Genomic DNA, 13,801 nt, shown 5'->3' on the forward strand with positions numbered 1-13,801 from the left:
CTAGAGTGATGTGAGCAGATGCAAGTCTATGTCACCATTACTGAAGTCCCTCTCCTCTCTCAGAGACACTTTAGAATTCGGGAGGCTTCAGGGGTGGAAGCCACCACTCTCTAGCTTGTCACGTTTGCCCCTAAGATCCCAAATTTCCAAGCCACTAGTAGTCCCTGCAGGACTGATGCTCTTATCTGCCCTACATGAATACTGTGGTAGGACTGGAAGCACCTTGTGTGGGGTCCAGCCTTCCTTGGAGCATCTTCCCCTGTGGAGCTCAAAGCCCTTGTGATGCAAAGAACATGCCCCTCATCCCTGACCTGATCTCTGACTTTGCTGCTTCTCAGAGACAGCTTCTCTTTTGCCTCTTTCACCATACGGCTGGGTGTGGGAGGGTAGAGCCTTCAGGAGACTTGGTAGTTTGACATTTTCCCCAAAACATGCCTCTGAAAACTTCTCCTGTTAGGAGACTTCCACATCTAGGAGCAACTTATTCCATCATTGAGCACCTCTGACCGTTTCTAAAGTTGAATCCCTGTCTTTTACCCACTGGTCTCAGTTGAACCCTCAGCAGCACCCTGACAATGTCCAACCTCAGAATAGTGAGGAAAGTTCATCCAGAGTACTGCATAGTAATGACTGCTGTTGGCACCACAGTCGTGGGGTTGGGTTAATTCTTGATATCTGACAGGAAACCCAGTGGCGCCATGAAGAATTGTCAAGGCTGGATGAATCCATCTTCTAAACTATAATCCTTCAAAAATTTGGAGCCCTTCTTCAGGCAGAACAACACCAGCTCCTTCAGAAATTTATTTCATGTCCCAACTTTTAAGTTCTCTCACAACATTGTTGTTGTTGTTGTTGTTGTTGTTGTTGTTTTCTGAGCAAACGCCACTGTCCCCACCTCCCTCCTAAGATAGAGGATACAGAATTTATCACAAAAAATGTGAAGATGACTATGTGGGAAATGCTGGATGATGAGTCTCCCACCTGCAAAGATAGTCCAACAAAAGGAAATGGACTATAAGAAGACAGCAGACGTGATTTGAATACAATAAAGAACTTGTGAATTTACTTTTAATTCAGTAAGCTTTAGGCCTGCATGCCTTCAAAAAGTCAATCTTTCTCTTCCTTCTCCTACATCTTCTTTACTACACTAATGCCAACTATTTTTTTAATTTGAGGTGGCATCTCTTCCGGGCAGACTTCCCTAACTCCTTTAGTCAGGGTTGGGTGCTCCTTCCAGACTCCCGCCACACCTGTGCATGTCCCTGTCAAAGCACCTTCCACCTGCTTTAGATTGTCTGCTGAGTTGACATCCCTTCAACTTGATGGCTGGTGCCCAAGACACTGAATTATCGGACTTTTAACAATGCCTGGCACCAAAGAGGGGTGAAAAATATGTATTGATAGCAAATCGAGAGCTAAAACACTGGAATGAAAACCTGTGGAACAATCTGGGAAGGTCTCCCAGCATTCATCGAAGGCATGAAAGCTGATAGGTGTGTGTCCCTTGGGATTATCCTTCCACTCATTTACTCATCATTTATAACTAATGTGTGAGGAGAGCTTTGCCCCAGGCATTCCATACAGAGGATGGAGTCACATCTCTGGTACAGAACGATGACACCAAACAGGAGCAAAAGACAAAATCTCTACTGATTGCCAGTCATCTGATAGAGACCTTCACCAGCTAAAGCCCTTCTAGACTGGGATTTCTATGGTGGCCAAGGGATTTACAGTAATGTGGCTATAACAGAAATGAAAGAGGCTAGTGTGGAGGAGGTTTTTTGAGAATGGCTTTCGGGTTACAGGAGCATGGGTCAAGAGGAGTACACGAGATGGGGCTGGGCTTGCTTCTAGGTGCCCTCAGCTCCCCTTCTGGGCTGTCTGCACAAGGCAGGGCAGGGACCACACTGCGCTGCTCTGATGGTCAGGCAGATAGAGCTACAGGGCATGATCACAATCCCAGAAGCACAGGACTGAGAGGTGTGGCAATAAAGGAAACTGGAATTCTAGAGACAAGAAAAAAATAAACCCACTCAAGGAACCATCTCAACTAATCGGCTACTAGGCTCTGTTTGCAGAGGTGACATCATTGACAGTGCTTACAGGCAGAATAAGGCCAGATTTGCCAAGGGACATGTGTAGGCTTCCAAGCCTTCTAATCCCTCCTCAGCCACACCCAAAAATAAACTGTAGGAGGAAAATTTTATTTGGCATAATCGGATATTTTTGTCTTGCTTACCTAAACTGTCACAAGTGGTTGGTTAAAATAGCATAAAATGAGTGCTGTTTTATAAGAAAAAAAAATTTTTCAGAAATTCCAAATAGGTAAATATCTTTTTTTTTTTTTCCAGTTTCCTAAGGTCTTTTTTTGTAAAAAGCAAATTAAACCTATTTGAGGTAGGGCCTGAATGTTATTCAATTCTGTTGGGGCCCTTTACTCTTGGCTGTGGCTACAAAAGAAGATTCACAGTAAATGGGCCTGTGGGGGTGGCTGCCATTTACCCCCATGTTTTCATAAATGGAAGCAGCCAGGCAAAGAGCACAGCTGTCATCATTTTCCACACAGGCACCGGGGGCTTGGGAGCTACTTGAGCAAGGGCCAATATGACAGGCAGGTTTTCTCACATAGCAAATCTAAAATTTTATTAGCAACAATTTGGACTGTTCAGGCAGGTTCAATGTCTTGTGTGTATGTGTAAAAATAGATCCGTTCACTCTTCCTGCATTCACCTTGGCTGTTTCTCACGTCTAAAACTAACCTGTAATAGGCACCCACTGTTCCCTCATATTTGCAATGGTCAGTGATCAAAAGAAGATTGGAGCTGACCAGATGTAAAATGAAAGATTCACCAGATAGACCAGAATGAAAGACTCACCTGGAGCGGAAATCTGAAAGGTTTGTTTACTTAGTCTTTCCCCCGCGTGCATCTTTGTGCTGCAGATTCCAATTGGAGTGGAAATGCCAGGTTTCTCGGAGAGAAGGTTGTCCTTGTAATGTGTCTTGGCCAATTGGAAATTGGCAGCATTTGTGCTCTCTTGAGAACATTTTCTTGCCAAGCTTCTAGGACATTTCCCAAGACCAAGTGGATTGGCCAATTGGACAACATTTCACCAAGCACACAAACTTCTCATAGTGCGATCCAGACTTTTCAGAACTCTGAATTGTTAGCAAAGTAGACAAAAATAATTGAGCTTCATTCTTCCCCAGCCAGGTTCTTCCAAATGTCACCATCATGGTCTCCCTAAAAGCAAAAAATGACACAAATTTGCTCTAAAGTAAAGCTAATTAAGAGATACACCTACATTTAGAGGAAAAACAAAAATGCAGAGGAAACCACTTTTAACAGATAAACCAAAAATTCAATTGCGGTTCTCATAAGAACTTAACCTTTTGTTCAGGATCAGTTATAACATCATTAACTTTATCCAAAGAAAATATATTTATCTTGGGTGCAGAATAGAAAAGGTCAGGTACGAGATTCCAAAACTTTAAAAGAAAAAGATACATCTCTAAATTACTAAGAGAATTCAACCTTTTGGAAAAACATTTTATATTCATTAAGAACCTTTTTACTGTGGGGGAAAATTCACCAATGGTGAGAATTATGTGTGTTCAGTTCACTCAAGCTCTCCTAAAATCATGGTGTTGATTCATGTGTAATTAAAACACCCTTGGAAAATGTTCTACAGCCCGTGTTGGTGGGGGGGGGGGGGCGGTCATTAAATAAATTAGATTAATTATGATTTTATAAATGCAATTGTACATTAAATAAAATATCAAAAGCGAATCCAATCACAGCTGTTCAGAAGGATTTTTGGCTGAAAAACTTCACTTATCACCAAATAATATAATTAGGCAATTACCAAGTGACAACTGAGGGATGATTATAGCATCAAAGCAAAAGGGCAAGTCTTAAACTCCCAGAGAAGTCACTCCCGGTCAGACCACAATAAACCAAAGAGGATATTTCTTGCCTGATTTTGTCTGACTTCCTGGTCAGCAATAGGTAAGCAATAGCTTTTTAGCAAATGGTGCTTAGACCCACACTCAAGATATGCATTAGGCACATTGGGCACAGGACCAAGGACCTGCAATAGTTTCAAGGGCATATGAGAATGTTTTCATTTACTTTAGAAGCATAAGGGAAAAAAAATGAACTTCTAGTCAAAGAAAACGTTTTAATATATAGTATTATTACATTCGTCTAGATACTATGGCAGCCATAAAATACAGTTTTTACTTTTATTTTTAATGAAGCAAAGGGCCCACAAAGGCAAAAGCATCTAGAACTTATGAATTGATTATGTGGCCCTGCTGAGACCCTTCCCATAGGACCACATAGCAGTAAGCTGCCTTAGTGAGTGGCAGGAGCCAGTTGGGTGTCAGAGGAAAGAAGAAAGAAAGGCAGGTTGCATAGGGGAGAGGGATAGATTGGGGTGTGTTCATAAGGCCAAGAGGGTGGTAAGGTTGGGTTTGTAGGGCCACATGAAGAGCTCTGTTTCCCAAAAGGGTAACAAGGCTGAGGTTGTATGGATAATCCCAGCAGCTCTGTTTTCTTCACCACTGTGTCCCAAGTTCAGATATGACACCTGGTTCATAGTAGGCACTAATATTTGAAAACATTTAAATAATTCTAGGGTGTAGCATGGAAACTACTGGCAGAAACAAGACAGAGATACGTCCCTGTCATGCAATTCTTTACCCCATTTCTGTAATGAATAGCACCAGCCTGTACTGATTCCTCAATGATACGCTTACTTCTTTGATGTCCATCTATATCAATGCTTCCTCTAGCTGAGAATAAATTCCCACTGTGGCAGGCGAGGCAGTGGGTACAGCATGGATCTCAGTTTAAGGCTTGACTCCTTCACTAAGCAGCACTATAATTTTGAGAAAGTTCTTTATCCTCTCTAAACCTCAGCTGCCTCCTGTATAACATGGATATCTGTTCCTACATCAGGTGGCTATGAGGATGAACTGAGATAATAATGTGTCAGGTGCTAAGCCCAATGAGTGATACATGGTTAGGGTCTAATGATACGATTTCCTTTTGTGTCAACTATTTATTACCTTGCATATAACCACACTTAGTAACATTTTTTACTAATGTTCCTGGAATCTACCCCTAAATATTTGTAGTTAACTCATTTTCCAGTGAACTCTTCACCAAAGGCAATGCTAGGTTCAAGAGTGAGGATGGATGGAAGCCAGACAGCGGCTTGGTAATGCAACTGAGAGTGGACCTTAAACATCTCTGGAGGGATGATGAGATGGACAGAGTATTGGTTGGTGGATGTTTTGACAAGCTACTTGGGATGAGAGATACGGAGACATGAGGAGGAGGTAAGAAGACCAAGTGGCCTGGCTAAGCTGCCTCCACATGTGGGTGGGTCTCCAGAGCCCATGTTTTGTGGGGATACAAGTCTAGGGCCCAAGCTGGGCAGTAGAGGACACCTGAAGGCTGCCACCAAGGGCATACCTGCTTCTCGGTCCTTCCTCCATGAGTCATCCTAGCTTCTAAATAGACACCACACACACATTTTAAAATTTTGCTTTGAGGGGCACCTGGGTGGCTCAGTCGGTTAAGCATCCGACTCTTGGTTTGGGCTCAGCTCATGATCTCACAGTTCATGGGGTCAACCCCTGCACTGACAGTGCAGAGCCTGCTTGAGGTTCTCTCTCTCTCTCCCTCTCTCTGCCCCTCCCTTATGATCTCTGTCTCTCTCAAAATAAATAAATAAACTTAAAAATATGTTAAGTAAATAAATAGATAAATAAATAAGTACTTTTATTTGAAGATGTGATAAATATTTGCTACCTGGGACAGTCTCAGCCTAGCCCACTTGGAGGGAGCAATGTATCACAATCCCTGCTACCTGCTCCTCTCCTCAGCTCTCCCCCAGTCCTGGTTCCCTCAGCTTTATATGCATCATCATTTTCCTTTCTTCTGGTATCCCTCCTGAGCACCTTTTATTCCTCCTTTCATTTCTTCATCTTCAATAAATTCACTCAAACACATTAATATGTTTGAACATGTATTATTTAATAGTATATAATACTATGAGATACTTTGCCAGGCAAAAAAAAAGGGATGCTGTGTATTTTTTTTTGTCAAATTTTACTTTATTCTTTTAACTTAACATTTAAAAAATGACATAAATGACATATCACATTATATTAGTGTCAGGTATACAACATAATGATTCAAGGTATTTAGATATTGTGAAATAATCACCACAATAAGTCTGGTTAAAATTCGTTGTCATCAAATACAGAGGCTCTGTATATTTGAAACAAGGTTTTAATCTTCTCCCTGAGGAGATATTTAAGATGCTAACCTAAAAGCATGGATGCCATTATTCCACGCCAAGATCTGATATCTGCTGTCTAATTTATTCACTCATTTGTTTACCAAAAAAAAATTTATTGAATACCTACTAATTGCCAGGCAATGCTTTAGGCTGTCCAATAGGGCAATGAACAAGACAAGTCTTGTGCAGGAAAAGACAGATGTATATATAGTGATCAGTGGAGGTAAGCGCAAGGAAGAGAAGGGGAGCGAGTATAGGGACACGAGCCACACCTTTACACAGTGTGGAAAGGGCGGGGATTAGCGGGACAGGAACCTCACTAATTACTACACTTCATTCTTCCTCATCAGTCTTTGCCTTTCTGCTCCGATACTCTTCCAGGATTCAAGCTGACTCAATCTTTTATGCTCTCCAAGGTGGTTTCGTCACTGGTTGTCTGAAGTACTAGCTGGATAGCTTCCAGCTTTGGATAGCAGGGGCAGAAGAAGTCAAGGACTTAAGAGAAGGGGATCTGTCAGCTCTGGACATGGCCAGAGTTGTCTTGGAGATACTGGGGAGACAAAATGTTTGACTTTTCAATAGGGTTTCCAGTGAACATCATGAGCCCACAGTCCCTTCGGGACAAAAGGTCACAATTTAATGAAAAAACTGTTTAGAAGAGAGGCCAATAATTATTGGCATTAATTTAAAAATATTTATTCACCTAAAAGTTAATGATGTTGAAAACTTCAAATGTTTTCTGGTTGGTGCTGTCATTAAACTTTTCTGTTTTGTTCGGAAGTATCGATGTTTTCTCCCATCTTTCAATCTATCAATGTGAATAGCATCAAGACATTAAATATTTATCAGCTTAAATGCAAAGCTTTCATTTGAAATTTTTGGTATTAAATTCTATCTGTTTAACCTGAAACTTTGCTGGAAACATTCCTAAAATTAAGGGGGAAGGAAAAATTCTACACAATGCCAAGGGCTTTGCAGATATAATACAGAATTGTTTCAACACATTGCAAATACAGGTGGTCTTACGTTTTCAAGTGGACATTATGCAGTTAAAATGCCACCTATTGGCTCCTTATATCTTCTAGCCCGATCCACTGTTTTTAGACAGGTAGTATTTCTAGCAATTACAATAAGCAAATGGAATACTGTGATCTGGGGGCTTTATAAGGCACATCTTCATTAGTTTTAAATTCTTCTGCTTTATGTATGAAATTGTGGTAAATTTGTTCACTTCAGAAAGTGCTCCACAATTATGCTGTGTCCATTTGAACCCTTTAAATGAAGCCAATTAAGTCCTATTTGCATTATTATTTCTGTTACAGACAGATGATTGAGTTTTATCAATTTCTCTCCTAACAGCCAAATCATACATGTACCAATTAGACTTAAAATCACACTTTCTCTTCCCTTGTTTTATTGTTAGCCTCTTCTTGGCCTTTCTCAGGTACTAGTAACAATTACTTTTGAAAATATTATTACTTTGGTAAGTTTATAAATAATTTTTTGCTCCCTTGTATGTATTCCAGATATTTAAGCCATAAATTAATTGGGTTTATTTTCACATTCTGGTCATTTCCACAAGAATCCTCCTCCTAGTCTTTATAATGTAGAATTTGTACCATAGAAGACAACCTTAATGCCCTCTGGCCCAGTCACTCCACCTGCAGTAAAGACTTCTGAGTTATTTTGACAGAAGAAAATTCCGGAAAATACAGACATGACACATCACGCAGTAGCCGTTCCATTAGGATATGTCAGTTATTTTCCCAGGTCATTTAATTCTGTTTGGCCCTCTCCTCCAAGTGTAAGTCTCTTTAAATTCTTCTCCATTTTCCCCCTTGCTCTTTATTTCTTTTATACATTGTTACACCTGACCTTCCTCTGTCATTTTTATTTCCCAGCAGCAACTTCTTTTGGGCTCCCCAGGTCTGCACTCTGTGCCTTACTTTGGGCTGCCTTCCTACGTTCAGAATAATCTCCTACCCTGATACCTTCTATCTTAATCTTCAACTAGCTCCCAGAAGCCCACTTCTGCTGGGAGCCGTGTCTACCGATTTTTCCTGTCAGCCGTGTTCCCCAGGCCCCTCCCGTGAATGCTGTTCTGGCCCAATCAAAGTGCCAGCACTTTAGAGGAAAGACACTGTATGTTTCCATAAAGTAGCATGTTTGATTCTAAAAATAGTATCTCCCATCACAATAAAAATTCTGAACTCAGTGTCAGAGCCTATCACCCAAACCATGGCCAGATCTTCCAAGTCAGCTTCCATTGTTCCTTCAGGCATTTCTTTCTGGTTTTCTAGAAGTTCTAGGACCAAAAGCCCCCAGAAGGTGAAAAGCAAGGATAGATATTTCTTATAATAAAAGGTTAAGAAAATCCATTGCACATATCATATGGGTCATTTTGTGCTAACAGCAAAAGAGCTGACTACTCTTAAGATATAAAAATGAAAAGATGGGCAATTTAATAAAAGTTCTGAGGCTTCTCTGGTCTTATCTCTGATCCCTTTTATTTTTAGAGATATTTCGAAGGGAGTTCACACAATAATAATGATCCATCATCATTTCGTGCTCTAAGCTCAAGTTATTCAAAAGTTTTCTATTGGCATTTCATCTTTTTTTAAAAAAAATTTAATGTTTATTTTATTTTTGAGAGAGAGAGAGAGAGAGAGTGTGTGAGCCAGGGAGGGGCAGAGAGAAAGGGAGACACAGAATCTGAAGCAGGTTCCAGGCTCTGAGCTGTCAGCACAGAGCTGGACGTGAGGCTTGAACTCAACAAATCATGAGATCATGACCTGAGCCAAAGTCGGACACTTAACCAACTGAAACACCCAGGTGCCCCTATTGGCATTTCATCTTTAAGAAGAGTAATTACTCCAATTATTCTCCAAATTTCTGATCGCTCTATAGTATGTGCACAAAGCCAAAAGTGATATTTGTCATATGTTTGTGTGTGTGTGTGTGTGTGTGTGTGTGTGTGTGTGTATTTCATCACTTTTGGCTTTGTGCACATGTAGATAGATACATACATTATATATATTATATATATATACACATTATATACATAATGTATATATATACACATTATATACATAATGTGTATATATATACACATTATATGTATGTTATATATATAATGTATCCATCTATTTGTGTGTGTGTGTGTGTGTGTGTGTGTGTGTGTGTACACGTATCAAAGTAAGGAGAGTGTTCCTAACATAATTTTCATTCTGTTTACATTCAGGAAGAAAAAGGTCTCTACATTTTCAGGGGTTGTCTATAGTATTTAGTTTTTATGGAAACATTAGAAAGAGAGAGCCAATTATGCAAGACTCCATTTAATTTTGATTGCTTTAAAATACAAACTGCTGAGGTTTTATAAGCTCACACTAAAGGAAGAAAAAGACTTACCACCTAATTCCAGATATCTTGTGACTTATGAACCTCCAGACATAAAATCATTGAGTCTCCAGGGCAGGAAAGAGCCTAAAGTAGAAATAAGAAAATCAAGCCAGTCAGTAATGAAGATCAAAACTAAAAACCTCATTCCTGAATAAGACTTTTGTCAAAAATTTTTAAAATTTTTTTATTTTTAATGTTTATTTCTGAGAGACAGAGCACTAGTCGGGGAGGGGCAGAGAGAGAGGGAGACAGAATCCAAAGCAGGCTCTGGCCTCTGAGCTGTCAGCACGGAGCCTGACGCGGAGCTCAAACTCATGAACGGTGAGATGATGACCTGAGCCGAAGTCGGGTGCTTAACCTACTGAGCCACCCAGGTGCCCCTTGTTTTCTCAAGTTTTATATTTGTCCTTTTTTTATTTATTTGTTTTGAGCCCATTTACATCTGGCTGGTCGGAATCTTCTTGTTCATTTCTAGTGGTTTCTCTAGCCCAGGTAACAATGAAGATACATTATTTACCAGGCAATGGTAAGACTTGATTTAAAAAAAATTTTTTTAAATAGTTATATGTTACTTACTAACTTAAATAAAGGTCACCCACTTAAATGCCTTCAGGAGCCAAACAGCCTGTTGCAATTGCACAACTACAAGGCCCCGTTCACTCAATGCTGCGTTCCATGTTAGTGGGGGGGCTGGGATTAATAACTGTGTGGAGCTGGGACAACCAGTGGTGCTACACAGCAGGTAAGGTCGATGTGCGGAGCAGCCCTAGACACAACAGTATGAAGCAGAGGGGCCTGTCATCAACTGGAGGGCACAGAACACTGCACACAAAGCAAATGCATGTCTGCAATCTGAATTTTGGATCACAGGTCACCAGTTTATGATATCATTCCAGAGCTATTTTAAAGAAGTATTTATCTATGGAAAACTGAATTGTGTCTCCCACTTTATTAAAATTATTATATTTCAGTGTTATGTCTATTTTGGGAGGATTTTCAAAATTCTCTTTTGATTACGGGCTATCAGGGAGGATTTTTAAATCAAAAGGCACCGCAGCAGTAAGGTCCATCCTATCCAAAAGCAGATGAGCCACTACTTCTGTTTCTTATTATTACAGAAGTGTAGCCTGTCTGTTCCCACAGCAGCACATAATAACAAATGAGGGTATTATTTAGTCTAAAACACCCAACGCTTCTTTGCATTTTCCTCCTGTCTATATATACCGCACCCCCCACACCCCCGGCCCAGTAATTGTCCAGTGAAATGCAATCCTGCTCAGTCTTCCTCGGTCTCGGGGAAGGCATGGCCCTTACCTACAAAAAGCTCATGGGGTTTGGAGAAGTAACATACACGTACACAAAGGACTGTAATAAGAGGAATATGAAATTGCTGCGTAAGTTGTTTTAAAATGTGGTCATTCGTACAAATAAAAGGGAGAGATTTGGGGATATAGGAAAGGCATTTAAAATGGTCCTTACAGGTGTCCCAGGACAAAGTCATGTCAGGAAAGAACTGGTTGGCATTGGGCTACACACAGGAACCATGTTCATGAGGCGTGGAGGCAGGAACCACTATGAGCAGTTTACAGCATGTAGCCAGATCACAGGGAGTCTGTGAAGAGGTGGGCTGATGAGATTCTGAGAAAGGTGGGCTGAGCTCTTTCCTTACTGGCTGCTCCACCTCACACTCCTTTGCTTTCTTTCTTCGTCTCCTGCCCTCACCTCAAATAATGGAGCCCAGGGCTCAGTACTTGGACCCCTTCCATTTTCTACTCCTATCTTTTATGAGCTTACCCACTCTCATGGCTTTAAGCACCACCCTTATTCTGATGATTCCCTAGTTTCTGTCTTCAGTGCATGTCCTGAAGTGTCCAGACTGGGACATTCAGTTGCCCGTAGACCATCTCTACCAAAAAGTCTAACAAACATCAGAATATTATGAGTCCTAAAACTGCCTGGTGTTCTTTTCCAGGTCTACTCTTCCTCCAACTCTCCCCTTCTGGTTCATTGCCTTCCAGATTCTCAGGCCAAAAATCTTGGGGTCATCACCTCAACTCCTCCTTTGCTCACAACCACAAACAATTATTAGAAAATCCTGTTGACTCTACTTTCAAAATACAACCAGAGTTTGACCACTCCTCCTCCCCTTCTCTGCCACACTCTAGACTGAGCCACATCCTCACTCACCTGGATTTCAACATCCTCCTAACAGACCTAGACCTTCCCCTCCTGTACCCACAGGGTTCTAAGTGCAGACACCACAGTGATTCTGTTTAAATGCAAGGCAGACCATGTCTTTCTTCAACTCACAAGACTGAAAATGCCCTTCTCGTGCTCACAGGAGAGCCCCAAACTCTTCCAAAGGCTGTGCAAGTTTTCATTCCCTCAACTTCAGCCAACATAGCCTCTTTGCTGCTCTTACAATTCCCACCTCACGGCCTTTGTCTGATCATTCAGTCTGCCTTGGAAACTCTTCCTCTGGACATCCACAGAGCCCTCACGTCCTCACGCCTTTTGCTTACAGGCCACCTTGCCACAGGTCACCTACTCCAGCCACCTTGTCAAGAATGGCACCCTTTTTAATTTATTTTTCTTTTTTGCACTTATCACGGTCAATCTTAGGTATTTTATGTATTTACCTTGTTTATTCTCCACCTCCCTCTTTGATGTAAGCTCCCAGGGGGCAGAGGGGTGTGTGGGTTTTGTTCACTGCTGTATCTCCAGCATCCCGGATAGTGTCTCTACATAATAGGAACTCAATAAACATTGGGTGACTGAATGTACAAAGAAGAACCTTAAGTGGTTTCAGGCAATGAGAAACCACTGTAGATGTCTGAACTGAGTCCGAAGAGAGAGAAATGAGAAACAAGTCTTTGCCAAAATCTTGCATTGCATCTTTGGGGTAGAAATTGCATTTCAGGGGCAACTATCCAAAAACAAAATATCAGAAAAAAGCCATGACTTCTTCCCCTATCCCATCATAAATGCATCTCTGTTTATCTCTGACTTGATAATCTTATCAAGCCAGCTTGGAATTATGGAAAAAGTAAGGATTGGAGTAAAAAAATATACCAAAGTTAAATTTCTGATTCTAACAGTGTTGATTTCATCTATAAAGTGGAGGTTATAATCAAAATCCTTTTTCATAGGTTATAAGGATTAATCATTATTATTAATGTATATAAAAGATCTAGCAGATAGTAGGTTTGTATAAAATCCTAGTTCCTTTGATTTAACAATTAATTACAGTACAGCCAGTCTGTTAAACTTACCTGCCCATCTTTTCATAGTCCATTCACCAAAATTCTTGCTAACGTTGTAGGTAGAAATTATCAACCAACATTTGACTAAAATGTTCAGCAACAAAATGTGCCTGCTATACGATTCTTTCTGCTATTTCATTAATTTTTCTATGATCCAGGAGTTTAAATTCTGCACCCATCTCTGACTATCCAATCAACTCCCAATCTCTTTCAGTCCACTGGAAAAAAAACAACTATTTTATCAAGTATTTGATTGAATTAAAAGTACATTAGCTTTTTTTGATTGTGTATTTCCTTCATAAAGAAAGCTTTGAAAATTAAATATAAGAACAAAAGATGGGGCACCTGGGTGGCTCAGTCTGTTAAGCATCCGACTTCGGCTCAGGTCATGATCTCACAGTTTTTTAGTTTGAGCCCTGCATCGGGCTCTGTGCTGACAGCTTAGAACCTGGAGCCTGCTTCGAATTCTATGTCTCCCTCTCTCTCTGCTCCTTCCCTGCTCATGCCCTGTCTTTTTCTCTCCTTCAAAAATAAATAGTAAACATTAAAAAAAATTTAAGAACAAAATAGGTTGGGATCACCACATCCCACTTCAAACTGCCCATATGATTTCTGTATTATGCAAGGTAGACTAATCCAGTGGTTCTCATACTCTTTGGTCTCAAGACCCCTTTACATTCTTAAAGATTGTTAAGGACTCCCAAAGAGCTTTTGTTTATGAGGGTTACAACTATCAATATTTGGCATATTAGAAATGAAAAGAGAAACATTTTTTAACACAGAAATACACAAAGACACATTCCATTAGACATCAGAGCAATGACATC

The 13,801-nt window shown here is 40.5% G+C and overlaps 1 long non-coding RNA gene across 1 annotated transcript in view; it reads right to left on the minus strand.

Annotated features, from left to right (window-relative positions):
• LOC131504333 (uncharacterized) overlaps positions 1-13,190 on the minus strand; it is a 36,027-nt gene extending 22,837 nt beyond the window's left edge. Inside the window, exons 1-5 of the long non-coding RNA XR_009257925.1 lie at positions 12,984-13,190; positions 12,351-12,452; positions 11,191-11,323; positions 9,721-9,795; positions 2,877-3,242 (exon numbers count right to left, since the gene is read on the minus strand). This is a non-coding gene — a long non-coding RNA (uncharacterized LOC131504333). The remainder of the gene's footprint in view (positions 1-2,876; positions 3,243-9,720; positions 9,796-11,190; positions 11,324-12,350; positions 12,453-12,983) is intronic.
• Between the last annotated feature and the right edge of the window lie 611 nt (positions 13,191-13,801).

The sequence above is a fragment of the Neofelis nebulosa genome, chromosome 2 (genome assembly GCF_028018385.1).
Source record: "Neofelis nebulosa isolate mNeoNeb1 chromosome 2, mNeoNeb1.pri, whole genome shotgun sequence".
Taxonomy (NCBI): Eukaryota; Metazoa; Chordata; class Mammalia; order Carnivora; family Felidae; genus Neofelis; species Neofelis nebulosa.